Source organism: Salvelinus namaycush, chromosome 15, assembly GCF_016432855.1.
Source record: "Salvelinus namaycush isolate Seneca chromosome 15, SaNama_1.0, whole genome shotgun sequence".
Classification (NCBI taxonomy): domain Eukaryota; kingdom Metazoa; phylum Chordata; class Actinopteri; order Salmoniformes; family Salmonidae; genus Salvelinus; species Salvelinus namaycush.
In genome coordinates, this window is record NC_052321.1 from 39,944,129 (window position 1) to 39,965,190 (window position 21,062).

At 44.3% G+C, this 21,062-nt stretch overlaps 1 protein-coding gene across 1 annotated transcript in view; it reads right to left on the bottom strand.

The window, feature by feature from the left end:
* Positions 1–21,062, bottom strand: part of adck1 (aarF domain containing kinase 1) — a 174,356-nt gene that overhangs the window by 44,393 nt on the left and 108,901 nt on the right. The gene's annotated exons all lie outside the window — the stretch shown is intronic.

Consider the following 21,062-nt stretch of genomic DNA (forward strand, 5'->3'; position numbering starts at 1 on the left):
ACTGTGTTCTTGGGGACCTTCATTGCTGCAGCCGTTTTTTGGTACCTTTCCCCAGATCTGTGCCTTGACACAATGCTGTCTCTAAGCTCTATAGACAATTTCTTCAACCTCATGGCTTGGTTTTTGGCTGACATGCACTGTCAACTGCGGGACCTTATATAGACAGATGTGTGCCTTTCCAAATCATGTCCAATCAATTGAATTTACCACATGTGGACTCCAATCAAGTCGTAGAAATATCTCAAGGATGATCAATGGAAACAGGATGCAGTTGAGCTCAATTTCGAGTACCATAGCAAAGGGTCTGAATACATATGTAAATAAGGTATCCATTTTTTTTTTTACACATCTGCAAAAATTTCTAAAACCTGTTTTTGCTTTGTCATTATGGGGTATTGTGTGTAGATTGATGAGCAAAAAAAGTTATTTAATCAATTTTAGAATAAGGCTGTTACGTAACATACTGTGGAAAAAGTCAAGGGGTCTGAATACTTTCCGAATACACTGTATTTCATCCCCATGCAGTGTTCAATGAAGAATTGTTAATCCTAAACTAAATTGAACATCTGTATATCGAAAAGAGAGAGAGATTTAGGTTTGTAACCCTGAAAAATGTGTCTTTCAACTTGTAGAGCTGAAGTAGAGCACTGTTTCAAATGATCACTCTTGTTTTTATTTTATTCTGTTCTATTACATCATGTTTTTCAGTATAAAATAGGTGTCTTGACTGTGATAAGGTCTTGGGGAAATAAGAGTGTCTTGTCTGCTAAATTAACAAAAAAAGGCTATGCCATTACACAGCCATAGGCTTCCACAAGCAAGTGCCACTGTTGATGTTACTACCTTTTGAAGATTGTGTTCCACGATATAACATAACCAGTTGATATTACGGTTTCAATAAATCAATCTTAAATGGCACTTGTTTTTTAATTGATATATATGTATACACATATATACACAGTTGAAGTTGGAAGTTTACATACACTTAGGTTGGAGTCATTAAAACTCGTTTTTCAACCACTTCACAAATTTCTTGTTAACAAACTATAGTTTTGGCAAGTCAGTTAGGACATCTACTTTGTGAATGACACAAGTAATTTTTCCAACAATTGTTTACAGACCGATTATTTCACTTATAATTCACTGTATCACAATTCCAGTGGGTCAGAAGTTTACATACACTAAGTTGACTGTGCCTTTAAACAGCTTGGAAAATTCCAGAAAATGATGTCATGGCTTTAGAAGCTTCTGATAGGCTAATTGACATCATTTGAGTCAATTGGAGGTGTACCTGTGGATGTATTTCAAGGCCTAGCTTCAAACCCAGTCCCTCTTTGCATGACATCATGGGAAAATCAAAAGAAATCAGCCAAGACCTCAGAATTTTTTTTGCAGACCTCCTCAAGTCTGGTTCATCCTTGGGAGCAATTTCCAAATGCCTGAAGGTACCACGTTCATCTGTACAAACAATAGTACCCAAGTTTAAACACCATGTGACCACGCAGCCATCATACCGCTCAAGAAGGAGAACAACAGCATAGGACCTTGTGAAGATGCTGGAGGAAACAGGTACAAAAGTATCTATATCCACAGTAAAACGATTCCTATATCGACGTAACCTGAAAGGCCGCTCAGCAAGGAAGAAGCCACTGCTCCAAAACCGCCATAAAAAGCCAGACTATGGTTTGCAACTGCACATGGGGACAACGATCGTACTTTTTGGAGAAATGTCATCTGGTCGGATGAAACAAAAATAGAACTGTTTGGCCAGAATGACCATTATTATGTTTGGAGGAAAAAGGGGGATGCTTGCAAGCCGAAGAATACCATCCCAACCGTGAAACACATGGGTGGCAGTATCATGTTGTGAGGGTGCTTTGCTGCAGGAGGGACTGGTGCACTTCACAAAATAGATGGCATCATGAGGGAGGTAAAGTATGTGGATATATTGAAGCAACATCTCAAGACATCAGTCAGGAAGTTAAAGCTTGGTCGCAAATGGGTCTTCCAAATGGACAATAACCCCAAGCATACTTCCAAAATTGTGGCAAAATGGCTTAAGGACAACAAAGTCAAGTTATTGGAGTGGCCATCACAAAGCCCTGACCTCAATCCTATAGAACATTTGTGGGCAGAACTGATAAAGTGTGTGCGAGCAAGGAGGCCTACAAACCTGACTCAGTTGCACCAGCTCTGTCAGGGGGAATGGGCCAAAATTCCCCCAGCTTATTGTGGGAAGCTTGTGGAAGGCTACCCAAAATGTTTGACCCAAGTTATAAAAATGTAAAGGCAATACTACCAAATACTAATTGAGTGTATGTAAACTTCTGACCCACTGGGAATGTGATGAAAGAAATACAAGCTGAAATAAATCATTCTCTCTACTATTATTCTGACATTTCACATTCTTAAAATAAAGTGGTGATCCTAATAGACCTTAGACAGGGAATTTTAAATGTCAGGAATTGTGAAAAATGTATTTGGCTAAGGTGTCTGTAAACTTCCGACTTCAACAGTATATATATCTATATGGCAAATATGGCAATATATATGAGGAAATTTAGCAATTAGGATTTGTTATCTGTAATGGTTATGATAAATTAGGCTTTGTTGCTCACTGTTGGCATATAGATAAATGTGCACATTTTTTCCAGTGTTCTAAAAATAGCTTCTGTTTACAGCTTCTGTTTACAGATTGCAGGCCTGTCTAAGATTAGTGCAAAGCAACTGGCAAAGTACTGCTCCATTTCAGCTGTTATGGGCAGCGTAGCAGAGAAGGTGCTGCTTCTATCCAAGACCTTTGAATGTTTAAACCCATCTTAATGTTATGTCATTTCTGGATTCAAATAAAGCGTGTCAAACACTTACACCATATTGACTAAGCAGCACGACACAACCCCAGGTATCTCTGTTCTCTCTCAGAGGGGGGATGAAAGAAAAAGAAAGAAAAAAAGAAGGGGATTCTTTCTCAGGGATCCCCCAGGACAGCTCTTTTTGTCGTCAGTCTAAAAATAGTAACATCACAGGAGAGAAAGACTGGGGGAAGGACGTCAGTGGCAGCCAGTGAGAGTCTCAATCGCTCTCACACACACACACATACAGATTGTGGGTCATATCACAGCCGACCCAAGAAACAGACACAGACACAGCTGTCGTCCTGCAGAGAGCTGAAACACTACAGACACAGGACAGGTTCACACACGCACTCAAAAACACAGAGTTAAACAGTGGCCCCTGTGTGTACGTCTGTGCTGTACAAGACACCACGCTGCTAGGGTCCCTCTGATACACCATTCAACCTGTCTGGAGAGCCCTGCATATAATTAATCTCTCTCTCTCTCACACACACAATGTAGTTAATAAGGACACAGACAGCAAACAAAAGAGCTGATAAGGAATAGGCATCTACTAATGGCCATTAATTAGAACTCCATTTGTCATTGGGGAGAGAGGGAAGTCTCTCTCACACACACAAAGATAATCCAGATCTCATATCACAGCAGACACAAGAAACAGACACACACGTTATGTTTTTCTATCATCGTGGGGACCTAAATGTAACCCTATTCCTAAACACTAAGCTTAAAATAGCCTTTGTCATCATGGGGACGTAGGAAATGTTCCCATGGGGGATAATGTTCCTTGTTTTACTATCCTTGTGGGGAATTTGGGGGATTTTAGGCCCCCACAAGGATAGAACCAACCCACCTTTTCTTGCCCCCCCCCACACACAGTAACTCAAGTGGCTGAAATATGCTAGGAGGCTAACTAAGTCAGTAGGAGGGAACCCAGAGGGAGAATTAGCAGTGTAAAATCGCAATCATGTCCTTCTTTAAGACTGACACACTGTAGCATGCTGGGGGAAATCCCACAGCATATGTTTACACACAGTCTATTAGATGCTAGTCATCAAGGCATTTGGCCTGTTTCTGGCACTACTAATGGCAAATCAATAATTGGCATGCTTGACTCAATAGTGCACCCAAGTATTTGGGTGCAGGCGTCAATATAAACTGGGAAAGGAAAACCTGCACCCAGAAGAATTTACACTTTATATGTTCTTTGGCAGCAAACTGACGTGTTTCTGATGGTGCAACGTGGATCAGAACACTCTTTAGTTCTTACGGCTGAAATCCCGTTAACGGGATCGATTTGACAACAGCCAGTGAAAGTGCAGGGCACCAAATTCAAACAACAGAAATCTCATAAATAAAATTCCTCAAACATACAAGTATTATACATCATTTTAATGAAAAACTTGTTAATCCCACCACAGTGTCCGATTTCAAAAAGGCTTTACGACGAAAGCATACCATGCGATTATGTTAGGTTAGCGCCTAGTCACGAAAAAACACAGCCATTTTCCAGCCAAAGAGAGGAGTCACAAAAAGCAGAAAGAGATAAAAATTAATCACTAACCTTTGATGATCTTCATCAGATGGCACTCATAGGACTTCATGTTACACAATACATGTATGTTTTGTTCGATAAAGTTCATATTTATATCCAAAAATCTGAGTTTACATTGGCGCGTTATGTTCAGTAATTTTTTGCCTCCAAAACATCCGGTGATTTTGCAGAGAGCCACATCAATTTACAGGAATACTCATCATAAACGTTGATGAAAGATACAAGTGTTATGCATATAATTAAAGATATACTTCTCCTTAATGCAACCGCTGTGTCAGATTTCAAAAAAGCTTTACGGCAAAAGCACACCATGCGATAATCTGTGTACAGCGCTCAGCCACCATACAGATACCCGCCATGTTGTGGAGTCAACAAAAGTCAGAAATAGCATTATAAATATTCACTTACCTTTGATGATCTTCATCGGAATGCACTCCCAGGAATCCCAGTTCCACAATAAATGTTCGTTAAAGTCCATAATTTATGTCCAAATACCTCCTTTTTGTTCGCGCTTTTAGTCCAGTAATCCAAATGCACAAGCACTAAGTCCAGACGAAAAGTCAAAAAAGTTATATTACACTTCGTAGAAACATGTCAAACGATGTATAGAATCAATCTTTAGGATGTTTTTATCATAAATCTTCAATAACATTCCAACCGGAAAATTCCTTTGTCTTTAGAAATGAAAAGGAACGGAGCTCGCGCTCACGTGACTAAACTCAAGGCTTTCTGCCAGACCCCTGATTCAAACAGCTCTTATTCACTCCCCTTTCACAGTAGAAGCCTGAAACAATGTTCTAAAGACTGTTGACATCTAGTGGAAGCCTTAGGAAGTGCAGTCGGACCAAATTTTACACTGTATATTGGATAGGCAATCACTTGAAAAACTACAAAACCTCAGATTTCCCACTTCCTGGTAGGATTTTTCTCAGGTTTTCGCCTGCCATAATAGTTCTGTTATACTCACAGACATCATTCAAACATTTTTAGAAACTTCAGAGTGTTTTCTATCCAAATCTATGTGTGTGTGTGTGACCATGTGAGAGTGCAGATACTGTGTGTGACCGTATGAAAGTGCAGATACTGTGTGTGACCTTGTGAGAGACTCTGCTTGTTGTTCTATCCTTGTATGCAGAAATGTCACATAGATAATACACTGCTCAAAAAAATAAAGGGAACACTTAAACAACACAATGTAACTCCAAGTCAATCACACTTCTGTGAAATCAAACTGTCCACTTAGGAAGCAACACTGATTGACAATAAATTTCACATGCTGTTGTGCAAATGGAATAGACAAAAAGGTGGAAATTATAGGCAATTAGCAAGACACCCCCAAAAAAGGAGTGATTCTGCAGGTGGTGACCACAGACAACTTCTCAGTTCCTATGCTTCCTGGCTGATGTTTTGGTCACTTTTGAATGCTGGCGGTGCATTCACTCTAGTGGTAGCATGAGACGGAGTCTACAACCCACACAAGTGGCTCAGGTAGTGCAGCTCATCCAGGATGGCACATCAATGCGAGCTGTGGCAAAAAGGTTTGCTGTGTCTGTCAGCGTAGTGTCCAGAGCATGGAGGCGCTACCAGGAGACAGGCCAGTACATCAGGAGACGTGGAGGAGGCCGTATGGGGGCAAAAACCCAGCAGCAGGACCGCTACCTCACATGCTGTTGTGCAAATGGAATAGACAAAAGGTGGAAATTATAGGCAATTAGCAAGACACCCCCAAAAAAGGAGTGATTCTGCAGGTGGTGACCACAGACCACTTCTCAGTTCCTATGCTTCCTGGCTGATGTTTTGGTCACTTTTGAATGCTGGCGGTGCTCTCACTCTAGTGGTAGCATGAGACGGAGTCTACAACCCACACAAGTGGCTCAGGTAGTGCAGCTCATCCAGGATGGCACATCAATGCGAGCTGTGGCAAAAAGGTTTGCTGTGTCTGTCAGCGTAGTGTCCAGAGCATGGAGGCGCTACCAGGAGACAGGCCAGTACATCAGGAGACGTGGAGGAGGCCGTATGGGGGCAAAAACCCAGCAGCAGGACCGCTACCTCCGCCTTTGTGCAAGGAGGTGCACTGCCAGAGCCCTGCAAAATGACCTCCAGCAGGCCACAAATGTGCATGTGTCTGCTCAAACGGTCAGAAACAGACTCCATGAGGGTGGTATGAGGGCCCGACGTCCACAGGTGGGGGTTGTGCTTACAGCCCAGCACCGTGCAGGACGTTTGGCATTTGCCAGAGAACACCAAGATTGGCAAATTCGCCACTGGCGCCCTGTGCTCTTCACAGATGAAAGCAGGTTCACACTGAGCACATGAGCACATGTGACAGACGTGACAGAGTCTGGAGACGCCGTGGAGAACGTTCTGCTGCCTGCAACATCCTCCAGCATGACCGGTTTGGCGGTGGGTCAGTCATGGTGTGGGGTGGCATTTCTTTGTGGGGCCGCACAGCCCTCCATGTGCTCGCCAGAGGTAGCCTGACTGCCATTAGGTACTGAGATGAGATCCTCAGACCCCTTGTGAGACCATATGCTGACACATGCACATTTGTGGCCTGCTGGAGGTCATTTTGCAGGGCTCTGGCAGTGCACCTCCTTGCACAAAGGCGGAGATAGCGGTCCTGCTGCTGGGTTGTTGCCCTCCTACGGCCTCCTCCACGTCTCCTGATGCACTGGCCTGTCTCCTGGTAGCGCCTCCATGCTCTGGACACTACGCTGACAGACACAGCAAACCTTTTTGCCACAGCTCGCATTGATGTGCCATCCTGGATGAACTGCACTACCTGAGCCACTTGTGTGGGTTGTAGACTCCGTCTCATGCTACCACTAAAGTGAGAGCACCGCCAGCATTCAAAAGTGACCAAAACATCAGCCAGGAAGCATAGGAACTGAGAAGTGGTCTGTGGTCACCACCTGCAGAATCACTCCTTTTTTGGGGGTGTCTTGCTAATTGCCTATAATTTCCACCTTTTGTCTATTCCATTTGCACAACAGCATGTGAAATTTATTGTCAATCAGTGTTGCTTCCTAAGTGGACAGTTTGATTTCATATAAGTGTGATTGACTTGGAGTTACATTGTGTTGTTTAAGTGTTCCCTTTATTTTTTTGAGCAGTGTATATTTTTCTTAAATTACAAAGTCTTTTCACTAAGATCTATTTTTGTGTTGATTTTTAAATGAATACTCTCGCATGTAATCGAATACTAACGTCCGTTGGAATATTCAAATAACCGTGCCCATCTCTAGTTGTAATAGAGTCACTTCATTTCTTTCAGCATGTCCACTCGAAGGCTTGTGTGTGCGCGCAGGTTTGTGCGTCAGTATGTCTGCATGCATGAGGTCCCCTATATCAAAGCTGAAGAACATACGCACATCAAGATACTTTTTTGGAGGTGTTGGTAAAAAGGAAAACGCCACACACATTCATATCCCAGGTGGGGGTGGAAGGTTCTGTATATAGGGGCAGTAATCAGTGACATCCCCATCCTGTTTCAGGTTACAGGAAGTGATGACACTGAGCACTCCTATATACACTGCTCAAAAAAATAAAGGGAACACTAAAATAACACATCCTAGATCTGAATGAATGAAACATTCTTATTAAATACTTTTTTCTTTACATAGTTGAATGTGCTGACTACAAAATCACACAAAAATTATCAATGGAAATCAAATTTATCAACCCATGGAGGTCTGGATTTGGAGTCACACTCAAAATTAAAGTGGAAAACCACACTACAGGCTGATCCAACTTTGATGTCATGTCCTTAAAACAAGTCAAAATGAGGCTCAGTAGTGTGTGTGGCCTCCACTTGCCTGTATGACCTCCCTACAACGCCTGGGCATGCTCCTGATGAGGTGGCGGATGGTCTCCTGAGGGATCTCCTCCCAGACCTGGACTAAAGCATCCGCTAACTCCTGGACAGTCTGTGGTGCAACGTGGCGTTGGTGGATGGAGCGAGACATGATGTCCCAGATGTGCTCAATTGGATTCAGGTCTGGGGAACGGGCGGGCCAGTCCATAGCATCAATGCCTTCCTCTTGCAGGAACTGCTGACACACTCCAGCCACATGAGGTCTAGCATTGTCTTGCATTAGGAGGAACCCAGGGCCAACCACACCAGCATATGGTCTCACAAGGGGTCTGAGGATCTCATCTCGGTACCTAATGGCAGTCAGGCTACCTCTGGCGAGCACATGGAGGGCCCCAAAGAAATGCCACCCCACACCATGACTGACCCACCGCCAAACCGGTCATGCTGGAGGATGTTGCAGGCAGCAGAACGTTCTCCACGGCGTCTCCAGACTCTGTCACGTCTGGCACATGTGCGTGTGAACCTGGTTTCATCTGTGAAGCCAGTGGCGAATTTGCCAATCTTGGTGTTCTCTGGCAAATGCCAAACGTCCTGCACAGTGTTGGGCTGTAAGCACAACCCCCACCTGTGGACGTCGGGCCCTCATACCACCCTCATGGAGTCTGTTTCTGACCATTTGAGCAGACACATGCACATTTGTGGCCTGCTGGAGGTCATTTTGCAGGGCTCTGGCAGTGCTCCACCTGCTTCTCCTTGCACAAAGGCGGAGGTAGCGGTCCTGCTGCTGGGTTGTTGCCCTCCTACGGCCTCCTCCACGTCTCCTGATGTACTGGCCTGTCTCCTGGTAGCGCCTCCATGCTCTGGACACTACGCTGACAGACACAGCAAACCTTCTTGCCACAGCTCGCATTGATGTGCCATCCTGGATGAGCTGCAGTACCTGAGCCACTTGTGTGGGTTGTAGACTCCGTCTCATGCTAACACTAGAGTGAAAGCACCGCCAGCATTAAAAAGTGACCAAAACATCAGCCAGGAAGCATAGGAACTGAGAAGTGGTCTGTGGTCACAACCTGCAGAACCACTCCTTTATTGGGGGTGTCTCGCTAATTGCCTATAATTTCCACCTTTTGTCTATATCATTTGCACAACAGCATGTGAAATTTATTGTCAATCAGTGTTGCTTCCTAAGTGGACAGTTTGATTTCACAGAAGTGTGATTGACTTGGAGTTACATTGTGTTGTTTAAGTGTTCCCTTTATTTTTGTTGAGCAGTGTATACTGCTGAAATATGTGTACCCACTCCTGAAATATGAATGCCTGATGAAGCAGCCAGGTCAACCGTGAAACAAGTCAGTATTCGACGTCCATCCATGTATGAGGACGTCAGGAGATGACGTGGAAACCGGCCTTCAAGTAAAATGTAAATGTTTTGATTTTGCTAAAGCGTTACGGACGCGGATGGCGGATGGGTGTAAGCATCTGTCTCTGATTCCAAAGGTTACAAGTTCGAATAGGTCAGTTAGGATCACCACTTTATTTTAAGAATGTGAAATGTCAGAATAATAGTAGAGAGAATGATTTATTTCAGCTTTTATTTCTTTCATCACAATCCCAGTGGGTCAGAAGTTTACATATACTCAATTAGTATTTGGTAGCATTTCCAATAAAATGTTTAACTTGGGTCAAACATTTGTGACCAAGCTTTAACTTCCAGACTGATGTCTTGAGATGTTGCTTCAATATATACACATATTTTACCTTCCTCATGGATGCCATCTATTTGTGAAGTGCACCAGTCCCTCCTGCAGCAAAGCACTCCCACAACATGATGCTGCCACCCTCGTGCCTCACGGTTGGGATGGTATTCTTCGGCTTGCAAGCCTCCTCATTTTTCCTCCAAACATAACGATGGACATTATGGCCCAACAGTTCCATTTTTGTTTCATCAGAACAGAGGACATTGCAAACCGTAGTCTGGATTTTTTATGGCAGTTTTGGAGCAGTGGCTTCTTCCTTGCTGAGCGGCCTTTCAGGTTATGTCGATATAGGAATCGTTTTACTGTGGATATAGATACTTTTGTACCTGTTTCCTCCAGCATCTTCACAAGGTCCTTTGCTGTTGTTCTGGGATTGATATGCACATCTCGCACCAAAGTACGTTCATCTCTAGGAGACAGAACGTGTCTCCTTCCTTAGCGGTATGACAGCTGTGTGGTCCCATGGTGTTTATACTTGCGTACTATTGTCTGTACAGATGAGCGTGGTACCTTCAGGCATTTGGAAATTGCTCCCAAGGATGAACGAGACTTGTGGAGGTCTACAATTTCTTTTCTGAGGTCTTGGCTGATTTATTTGGATTTTCACATGATGTAAAGCAAAGAGGCACTGAGTTTGAAGGTAGGCCTTGAAATACATCCACAGGTACACCTCCAATTGACTCAAATTATGTCAATTAGCCTATCAGAAGCTTCTAAAGCTATGACATAATTTTCTGGAATTTCCAAGCTGTTTAAAGGCACAGTCAACTGAGTGTATGTAAACTTCTGACCCACTGGAATTGTGGTACAGTGAATTATAAGTGAAATAATCTGTCTGTAAACAATTGTTGGAAAAATTGCTTGTGTCATTCACAAAGTAGATGTCCTAACCGACTTGCCAAAACTATAGTTTGTTAACAAGAAATCTGTGCAGTTGTTGAAAAACGAGTTTTAATGACTCCAACCGACTTCAACTGTACATGCTCTCTCAGTCATCTCTCCCAGTGAGGGGAAACCAGCAGCTGGTAAGTGAGTAGCCAGCCAAACCCTTAACGAGCATATTAAATTCAGCCGTGCATGTTCAAGCCAGTGGGCGCATTCCCGGCTGATTACATGGCTTGTGGTGCAGGTGAGGGCGTGGACATTAAGTGGATGACCCTCACTGTGCCACACTCCCTTCTTCTCATGAGGGAAGCCATCAGGTGACCAACCATGAGCCATCCTAACAGGCTGACTACACCGCTTGCATTGCGTGCGCTGCAAAATAAAAAATCTATGTTATTCAATAACTGCTCGCGCACCAATGAGCGTCTGCGTTGCCAAGGGCTAAAATAGAAGTCAGTTCTATTTCTGACGCAGATCGCGCTGCAAGTCCTGCCTCTCCCATCTCCTCATTGGTTTATAGAAGCAGGTACCCACGTGCCATCTCCTCATTGGTTATACCCACGTGGGTGACTGAAAGACGAACGAGGTCAGTGGGGGTAATGCACCTAATTTATGAATGTTGCCAATCGCAATACAAAGTCAAGAGAAGAAAAAGCCTGGAAGGAGGAGAGATGACTAGAAATGTTTCAGTTGACCATTTTATGTGTGGATTAATTTGTGGAGTAGAGGACCTTGTGTATTTCAGGTAAAATAACAATGTTTATATCCCAGGACAAATTAGCTAGCAACAGAAAGCTAGCTAAATAGGACAAATTAGCTAGCAAGTGCAAGCTAGGTAGCTAAATTGCCATATTTGTTTATTGCTTTTCGACCTGTCCCCAAATTAATATAATTGGTTCAGTTTGTTTGATATTTTAACCTGCGTGTCGTGATCGCGTTTGGTGTGGGGGTACAAAATACATTTATGCACGATGGCGCAAGCGCGCAGCCGGTTTGGGTTTTGTGTAAGGCTTCCAGCTGATGGCTGCGTTCCAGGACGTTAAATATGAATAATGGTTGAATAGCTAAGACCTAGTATACATCCACAGGCAAACCACACGCAGAGCTCAGCTTTCACATATGAATCATATGTAATTGGAGCTTTTGAATGGTGGCCAAGTTGACATGGGGCATTGTGATGTCATGACTGGTACTCATGCGCGCACGGCATGCAGACACATTGACGCACGAACCCCCGTGACTCATCGAGCCTGCGAGTCGACACGCTGAAAGAAATTAAGTGCCTCCATTGCAACTCATTGAATTACTATGGTTGCATCCCAAATGGCAGCGTATCCCCTATATAGTGGACTACTTTTGACCACAGACCTATGGGCCATTTGGGGCAGAGCCTATTGCTATGGGTACAGTGCTGTGACGTGGGTCATTTAGGTTTAATGGCGCTCTCTTAGAAGAATTCAGTAGCATACCTTTACACCAACCCTCTTCTCCAGGCTGATTATCTAATGCTGTCAAAGCAGCAATGACTTACCAATGACTTACCACTCCAGCAGGCATACAGTACAACTACGCCAATGTATCCACTTAACATGGTATGTCAAGGCCCTGGCAATGGTTTGGGTTAGCTGAGTTTTGTAACATAGTGACCATGCTAACACAGGCATAGTGTAGCACAAGTCTGTAGCGCAGGGCTAACACAGCCATAGTAAAAAAAAAAAAAAATACATACTGCTAAAGAGATACTCAATTGAGAAGACATCCCACAGTCAGAAACACAGCCATGGCCTGGACACGGTTTCCTCAAAGACGGCGTAGTGTGTCTGATGAAACAATATAGCAGATGCAAGTTGTCGTGCCTCCAGACACTCCTAATCTGTGTTGTCTGTAATCTCTACTCCTCTCATGGGATTACAAGTCTGGATTGTCATATTCTCTCTCCAAATCCAAGTTTATAAACACACAATCCCCAGTTTATTCCGTCTTAACATCTGCAATGTGCATGTCATTTAGAAAGCGGAGACCATTGTATCTATCAAATCATTACAAAGACCCTGCACGGCACTTGGTTGAAAATTGGAAAACCGCAGATGGCTACTGCCTCGCATGCAACGCACAGAAAGACAGTTTACTTTAAATCCGGATAGATAGAGAACTATCTGACGTCATAAAAAGAGTGTATATCTCTTTGTCTCCATGCAAACACACACTGTACGGGGCCACAGTAGCAGCGGGCCCGGCCATTAGCCGATAGTGAGCGTTATTACACATAATAAATGAGTCTGTCCGGCCAGGTGAGAATGGATAGAATTATTAACTGGCCCTGGCATCTGTGTGTGTGTGTGTGTGTGTGTGTGTGTGTGTGTGTGTGTGCGCAGGCGGGCAGGCGTGTGTGCGCGCGCGAGTCGCGGCCGTGTGTGTAATCAAAAGATTGATGACGGACCAAATAGACTTTTCTCTGGACTCGACCCCGACGTGCACGGCATGGATAAACAGATTTACCTTTTCATTTTTCCAACCACAGAGATGATTTGGGAGACAAGTTTTGCGAATATATCCAAGACATACATTACGCTGTTACGAATGCTGATGATGCAGAGTTTTGCATAATCTGTGTACTATGTGTATTTGTGCACACACTTCTGTTTATTGTAACATGATCTATGCAGAGGAAAGTGAACAGATGAGCAGTTCTCTCTCTCTTGTGTAGGTTTTAATACAACTAACAGTTGGGGAAACAGTATTTTACAGAGTTAAGTGTCCTCCTCTACAATCTCACTCACTCAGCCAGGCTCTCGGAGTGGCTAGCATAATGTAGCGTAGCCTGGCTAGCCTCTGCCTGATGAACCCTCCCTACAGGGTGCTCTCTCTCTCTCTCTCCAATCGTCACACCTCTCTCTCGCTTTCCCTCCCTCTTTTCCCTTCTACCGCCATCTCCTTCTCGGTGTTTCGCTATTGAATTGTCTAAACTTTCTCTCTCACAATGTTTCTCCCATCTGGTTCTCCTTTCTCATTATCTTGCCGTCCTCTTTCGCTACCTCTCATGGGTTCTCGTCCCAACCCTTTACCAATGGGTTCTAGATCCAACCCCTAAATCTGCACCCAGCCTCTTGCCCAGGCCCTACTCCAGACCCTCCTATTCTTCATATCATTGGAGTGTGGCTGACAGCAATAGTGTTCATGTCATAGTAATAATGAGTGTGTCATCAGGCCTAGAGTCACCATACACACTCATCACTCACTGTTTACACACTACGAGAGAGAGAGAGAATTCAAAGATGATACAGACCCCGAGACATTAATCATACTGATCTTTCACACTGACGGTATCCCTGGGCCTCCTACACACACACTCTGGGGCACATTAGAACACAACATCACTGGTGTGTATGTGTGTGTGTGAGGGATCAGTATGATTAATTTCTGGGAGTCTATCTTCTTTGTATGTGTGTGTTGATGATCAGTAGAATAATATTTGTGTAATCTATGCTCTCAATCATACTCTCTCCTTCTCTATCCGGCTTTTATTGATCAAACTATAAAGAGCTGGAGGAAGACACACTTTGATAAACGTGAGTCAATGAGCACCACTTCAGAGTTACGGGTATCTCTCCAGATGCGTGCATATACGCGTGCACGCACACACACACACACACACACACACACACACACACACACACACACACACACACACACACACACGCGCGCTTCCGTGCTGGCGCACTGGATCGCTGACAGCTGTGTGACTAACAGTATTCATAAGTGCATCAATAACAACAGTAACGTGTCTGAGTGTCTGCCAGATGGAGAGCAGCATCACAGCAGGCTTGCAGGCAGGCAGAATCACTCCTCAGTCCTCAGGAGGGCGGGGTTCTTCTATCCATGTGGGGACCTAAAATCCCCTAAAGTCCCCACAAGGATAGTAAAACAAGGAAAATTCTCCCTCATTTTTATTTATTTTATTTCACCTTTATTTAACCAGTTGAGAACAAGTTCTCATTTACAACTGCGACCTGGCCAAGATAAAGCAAAGCAGTTCGACACATATAACACAGAGTTACACATGGAGTAAAACAAACATACAGTCAATAATACAGTAGAAAAATAAGTCTAAATACAATGTGAGCAAATGAGGTGAGATAAGGGAGGTAAAGGCAATAAATAGGCCATGGTGGCGAAGTAAATACAATATAGCAATTAAAACACTGGAATGGTAGATTTGACAGTAGATGAGTGTGCAAAGTAGACATACTGGGGTGCAAAGGAGCAAAATAAATAAATAAATACAGTAGGGGAAGGGTAGTTGTTTGGGATAATTATAGATGGGCTATGTACAGGTGCAGTGATCTGTGAGCTGCTGGGACAGCTGGTGCTTTAAGCTAGTGAGGGAGATAAGTGTTTCCAGTTTCAGAGGTTTTGTAGTTCGTTCCAGTCATTGGCAGCAGAGAACTGGATGGAGAGGCGGCCAAAGGAGGAATTGGCTTTGGGGGTGACAAGTGAGATATACCTGCTGGAACGCGTGCTACGGGTGGGTGCAGCTATGGTGACCAGCGAGCAGAGATAAGGCGGGACTTTACCCAGCAGGGTCTTGTAGATGACCTTGAGCCAGTGGGTTTGGCGACGAGTATGAAGCGAGGGCCAGCCAACGAGAGTGTACAGGTCGCAGTGGTGGGTAGTATATGGGGCTTTGTGATAGACTGGCACTGTGATAGACTGCATCCAATTGGTTGAGCAGGGTGTTGGAGGCTATTTTGTAAATGACATCGCCAAAGTCGAGGATCGGTAAGATGGTCAGTTTTACGAGGGTATGTTTGGCAGCATGAGTGAAGGAATGCTTTGTTGCGAAATAGAAAGCCATTTCTAGATTTAACTTTGGATTGGATATGTTTGATGTGAGTCTGGAAGTAGAGTTTACAGTCTAACCAGACACCTAGGTATTTGTACTTGTCCACATATTCTAAGTCAGAACCGTCCAGAGTAGTCATACTGGACGGGCGGGCAGGTGCAGACAGTGATCGGTTGAAGAGCATGCATTTAGTTTTACTTGTATTTAAGAGCAGTTGGAGGCCACGGAAGGAGAGTTGTATGGCATTGAAGCTCGTCTGGAGGGTTGTTAACAGTGTCCAAAGAAGGGCCAGAAGTATACAGAATGGTGTCGTCTACGTAGAAGTGGATCAGAGACTCACCCTCAGCAATTGCGACATCATTGATATATACAGAGAAGAGAGTCAGCCCAAGAATTTAACCCTGTGGCACCACCATAGAGACTGTCAGAGGCCTGGACAACAGGCCCTCCGATTTGACACACTGAACTCTGTCGGAGAAGTAGTTGGTGAACCAGGCGAGGCAATCATTTGAGAAACCAAGGCTGTTGAGTCTGCCGATGAGGATGTGGTGATTGACAGAGTCGAAAGCCTTGGCCAGGTCAATGAATACGGCTGCACAGTATTGTTTCTTATCGATGGCGGTTAAGATATCGTTTAGAACCTTGAGCGTGGCTGAGGTGCACCCATGACCAGCTCTGAAACCAGATTGCATAGAGGAGAAGGTACGGTGGGATTCGAAATGGTCGGTGATCTGTTCGTTAACTTGGCTTTCGAAGACCTTAGAAAGGCAGGGTAGGATAGATATAGGTCTGTAGCAGTTTGAGTCAAGAGTGTCTCCCCCTTTGAAGAGGGGGATGACCTCAGATGACACGAAAGAGAGGTTGAACAGGCTAGTAATAGGGGTTGCAACAATTTCGGCAGATCATTTTAGAAAGATTGTCTAGATTTTCTAGCCCGGCTGATTTGTGGGGGTCCAGATTTTGCCGCTCTTTCAGAACATCAGCTGACTGGATTTGGGGAAGGCTTGGGCGAGTTGCTGTGGGGGGTACAGTGCTGTTGACCGGGGTAGGGGTGGCCAGGTGGAAAGAATGGCCAGCCGTAGAAAAATGCTTATTGAAATTCTCAATTATAGTTGATTTATCGGTGGAGACAGGATTTCCTATCCTCAGTGCAGTAGGCAGCTGGGAGGAGGTCCTCTTATTCTCCATGGACTTTACAGTGTCCCATAACTTTTTTGAGTGTGTTGCAGGAAGCAAATTTCTGCTTGAAAAAGCTAGCCTTGGCTTTTATAACTGCCTGTGTATATATAACTTCCCTGAAAAGTTGCATTTCACGGGGGCTGTTCGATGCTAATGCCACAGGATGTTTTTGTGTTGGTTAAGGGCAGTCATGTCTGGAGAGAACCAAGGGCTATATCTGTTCCTGGTTCTAAATTTCTTGAATGGGGCATGCTTATTTAAGATGGTGAGGAAGGCATTTTTTTAAATAATCAGGCATCCTCTACTGACGGGATGAGGTCGATATCCTTCCAGGATACCCGGGCCAGGTCGATTAGAAAGGCCTGCTCGCTGAAGTGTTTCAGGGAGCGTTTGATAGTGATGAGTGGAGGTCGTTTGACCGCTGACCCATCATGGATGCAGGCAGTGAGGCAGTGATCGCTGAGATCTTGGTTGAAAACAGCAGAGGTGTATTTACATTTACATTTAAGTCATTTAGCAGACGCTCTTATCCAGAGCGACTTACAAATTGGTGCATTCACCTTATGATATCCCCAGAAATTTAATTGTACCTTTATTTAACTAGGCAAGTCAGTTAAGAACAAATTCTTATTTTCAATGACGGCCTAGGAACAGTGGGTTAACTGCCTGTTCAGGGGCAGAACGACAGATTTGTACCTTGTCAGCTCGGGGATTTGAACTTGCAACCTTTCGGTTACTAGTCCAACGCTCTAACCACTAGGCTACCCTGCCGCCCCTATTTAGAGGGCAAGTTGGTTAGGATGATATCTATGAGGGTGCCCGGCACTGGGGTTGTACCTGGTAGGTTCATTGATCATTTGTGTGAGATTGAGGGCATCAAGTTAGATTGTAGGATGGCCGGGGTGTTAAGCATGTCACAGTTTAGGTCACCTAGCAGCACGAGCTCTGAAGATAGACGGGGGGCAATCAGTTGACATATGGTGTCCAGAGCACAGCTGGGGGCAGAGGGTGGTCTATAGCAGGCGGCAACAGTGAGAGGCTTGTTTTTAGAGAGGTGGATTTTTTAGTAGAAGTTCAAATTGTTTGGGTGCAGACCTGGGTTAGGGTCACTGTTAGGGTAAATAAGATTTTGAATAGAAATACATTTTAGGTCCCCGTGAGGATAGAATAACAAAATGTGTGTGTGTCTTCATACGTGTGTGTGCTTTTGCCTGCATGAGTGTGTAACAGCTCCACAGACAACACGTGGGGGCCAAAGCTGATGGAATATTACCAGTGTGACAGACTTACACACAGAGAAATTATAGCTTGATCCATTACCGCTATATCCGCCCATTGATTTGCCCATACCTCTGGCCTACTAGGATATGCATGCTAGATGGGTCATGAAATATTGGGAAGTGATGTCACGGGCTGGTAGAATAAAGAGGAAACAATACCGTAAAAAAAAAAATCCAGAAATGTATAATTCTTGTGCAATTTATATAAAAAATGAATGAAATAAAAACCTCAATGTAGCCTATCTGGCATTAGCGCGTAAGCCTAACTTTTAGGGTCTAACTGTACGTGTGCCAAATAGCCTACACCCCTATCGCAAATACTTTTTGGAACGGGCAAGAAAAAGTTCATTGTCAATCCTCCGAGGAAAAAAAGTACTAAGTTGAGTTTAATTCAATAAGAGAAACGCTTTGAAATGGAGATGAAAATAAAGAGGCGGGAGGGCCAGAAAAGTAGCCTAATGTTTGGGAAAGACTTGGTGAAGTGATAAAAAAAGGATGATAGCAGTGTTACGTGTGATGATTGTGAGGCGCTATACAAATAAGACCGTCACAAGATGGGGACTTGAAATAGGCCTATAGCATGTCAAGGGATCTGCAGCCTACTGTTCCGATGGCAGTAGGTTTATAACCTCTCACACAGCCTTAATAGTAACTCCTGAAGACTTAAGCATTCCTTGCATCTTGAGAGAACGAGAATGCGCAGTTAGATACCGTCTTGTAAAGGTGCCATCTTTATCAGCATCCTAAACGTTGATAGTATTTCAACCACATACAATTGTGACTCGTTTCAGGAAACTAGGCGTATGTCGCACGTAACTACGTCACAGGAGAGCCGTTTGAACGTTATTATTATTTATTTATGCTAGCCATGTATACGGACGGGTAAGGTACCGGAGACCTGAAAATAGCTGTGCAATACAGAGGTGCTTCATCCAAGAACTGAGTAAAGGGTCTGAATACTTATGTAAATGTGATATTTAGGTTGCTTATTTTTAATACATTTGCAAAAATGTTTAAAAACCTGATTTGTCATTATGGGAAATTGTGTGTAGATTGATGAGGGAAATAAACAATGTAATCCATTTTAGAATAAGGCTGTAACGTAAAAAAATGTAGAAAAAGTGAAGGGGTCTGAATCCTTCCCGAATGCACTGTATCCTTTCTCTCCCCATCTCTGCTCCCTCTCTCTGTTCTTTCGCTCTACTGTGTCTCTCCCCCTTGCAATTTCTTACCCTGTTTTCACTCGTCTCTCCCTCTCTCTTTCCTCTCCCTCGCTCCCATCCTCTCTGTTGCTGTAAAGCAAGGCATGAAATTAACTGTTATGAAGAGTAATGGCTTATTTTGCGGCCGTAGGTGCAGCGCTGAAATATACATCTGAAATGCCGTGTGCATATATGGGTGTGTGAGTGCAAGTGTTTGCGTGTGTCCATGTGTACACGTTTCGAGGGCACATTGAGACGTGATTGGTTGGATACATGAAGAGTACGGGAAACGTTTCATTTCAATAGAGATGTATGAAACTAATCAGCGGATCATCAGCCAAATAATCAGCATGTGTGAACTGGAATGGAGCTTTAACCCTGTCCCCACACACACACAACACACACACACACACACACACACACAGCGGAACATGATGTGGCAATGCCCACTGGCAGGGCTCTATGCTGACTTTAAAAGGAGCACGTGTGCGCCAAAGACATTTAGGTGCACAATATTTGAGGTAAAAAAGCTTGAATCCTTTTTTCTAGGCACACTGGTGCTCTTAAGTTAAAATTCCAGGTCGCACAGCAAAATATCTACGCGCATATGCGATTAAAATGGTTGCACTCTAGAGCCCTGACTGGCAGCCGTGGCATGGGTGAGCAGAGGGCAGCAGTCATGTACACGTCTCCTCTTTTTCCTGTCTCTTTCTTCCTCCGTCTCTCATTCCTTCCCAGACATTTTTTTTTTAAAGACAAAGAGTGGAGAGAGAGGAAGAGAACGACCTAAAGAGAGACAGAAAGAAAGAGATGGAAGAAAGAGGGAACGCAAGAGAGGGACGGAAAGAAAGAGAGAATTATTGTTTCCCATCAGGAAGACGTCGCACAGTAACAGAAAAACGATATGAGCAGAACGGCAATCTCCCAGCCAAATACCTCAGTGACAACGCACACTGTATTATCAATCAATAAATCATTAGTGTCTCTGCTGATTCTGTCTAAAGCCCACACAAGCCACATCCCTGATAGACACACACACACACACACACACACACACACACACACACACACACACACACACACACACACACACACACACACACACACACACACACACACACACACACACACGGGTGCGTATAAGCATGCATAACGATCAACACAAACAGACAGAGGGATCAACACACACGTTATCAGATACACAATGACATATGTGCACGCACAAACCCTCCCACATGCACCGCTCCCCCAGACACACACCCCCCACACGTCTGACTGTACGGTATTTATCAAACCAGTCTCCTATGATTCCAACCACGCCTCCCCAGTATTAGCCAGCTCTCCACAGACTCCCATGGCTTTTGTGTTCCACCATTGTGCCCAGGTGTAATGATCGGTATCGCACCCCTGCCAATATGCGCTGCCCAGGCCTGGATGCAGCCGGCAGCAGAATTAAACAGTACTCCGTCAGGCACGGAGCCCCTGCCACGACAATAGGCGGCAAACGAGAATAAATGTAATCCATCTGCAGAGAACAGTCTTTTATATGAAAAAGAGATTCCTTTAATTCCCTCTTCATCTGGTGATGGGGGGGGGGGGGGGGGGGGTAGAGGGTGGGAAGGAGGAAGAAAGGGATGGAGGTATAAGACGTCAGCCTAGAAAGCTTCATTTGTTCTCTCTCTCCCTCCCTCT